Source organism: Sapajus apella, unplaced genomic scaffold, assembly GCF_009761245.1.
Source record: "Sapajus apella isolate SASKATOON/1434 unplaced genomic scaffold, GSC_monkey_1.0 scaffold38, whole genome shotgun sequence".
Classification (NCBI taxonomy): domain Eukaryota; kingdom Metazoa; phylum Chordata; class Mammalia; order Primates; family Cebidae; genus Sapajus; species Sapajus apella.
Genome location: NW_022436978.1, coordinates 14,127,066 through 14,128,584, shown reverse-complemented (window position 1 = coordinate 14,128,584; position 1,519 = coordinate 14,127,066).

The following is a 1,519-nucleotide window of genomic DNA, read 5'->3' as shown; positions in this document are numbered from 1 at the left end:
AATTTGGGTGCTCCAAAGTTGGGTGCATATATATTTAGAATAGTTAAATCTTATTGAATTGAATCTTTTCTCACTGTATAATGTCCTTCACTGTCTTTTTAAATTATTATCTGTTTAAAGTTTGTCTTTTCTAATACAAGAATAGCATTTCTTCCTTTTTTTTCAATTTACCTGGTAGATCTTTCTCCATCCCTTTACTTTGAGTCTCTGGGTGTCATTACACATGAGTTAGGTCTGTTGAAGACAGAAGAAGTTTAGGTCTTGCCTTTGTATCCAACTTGGCACTCTGTTTCTTTTAAATGGAACATTTAGGCCATTTATGTTCAAGATTAATATTGATTGTGAGGTTTTGTTCCTGTCATAGTGTTGTTAGCTAGTTGCTTTCTGGTCTCAATTGTGTAATTGCTTTATAGGATCAGTAAGCTTTGTATTTATGTATCCTTTTATGATTGCAAGTACCATTCTTTCATTTACATACTTAGAACTCCTTTGAGCATTTCTTGTTGGGTTAGTTTGGTGATGATGAATTTTCTTAGGGTTTGCTTATCTGGGAAATACTTTATTTCTTGTTTGTTTTGAAGCTTAGTTTGGCAGAATATGAAATTCTTGGCTGGCATTTTTTAATTTAAGGAGGCTAAAAATAGGCTGTTAATCTTTTCTGGCTTGTAAGATTTCTGCTGAGAAGGCTTCTGTTAGTCTGATGAGATTCCCTTTATTCCTAATTTGCTTCTTTACTCCAGCTACCATTAAGACTTTTTTCTTTTGCATTCACCTTGGAGGGTTCAATGACAGTATGCCTTGGGGATGGCCATCTTGTATAGTACCTTTCAGGTTTTCTCTGAATTTCTTGTATCTGGATGCTAACCTCGCTAGAAAGATTAGAGAAATTTTCCTGAATTATCCCCTAAAATATGTTTTCCAAGTTGCTTGTTTTTTCTTCTCCTCTTTCAGGAATGCTGATAAGTCATAGATTTTGTCACTTTACTAATTACATATGTCTTGAAGTCTCTGTTGATTTTTTTAAAATACGTTTTTCTTTATTTTTGTCTGACTGTGTTAATTCAGAATATTTGTCCTTAAGCTCTGAAAATCTTTATTTTGCTTGATCTAGTCTATTGTTAAAGCTTCTCACTGTATTTTGAAATTCCTTTAGTGAATTTTATATACATATATAATTTATTATTTTTTTAGTTCAGAGATGAGGTCTCACTATATTGCCCAGACTAGTCTCAAACTCCTGGACTCAAGTGACCATCCCACCTTGACCTCCCAAAGTGTTGAGATTACAGGCATTAGCCACCACACCTGGCCCCTTCAGTGAATTTTTCAATTGCAGAAGTTCTATTTTGTTTTTTCCTAATATAGCTATCTCACTTTCCATATCCTGAATAGTTTTTTTGATTTCTTTGTATTGGGTTTCAACTTGGATTTCGTTGGGTTTCCTTACAATCCATATTTTGAATTCTTTATGTGATTTGGTTCCGTCTATTGTTAGAGAGCTGATGTGATCCTTTGGAAA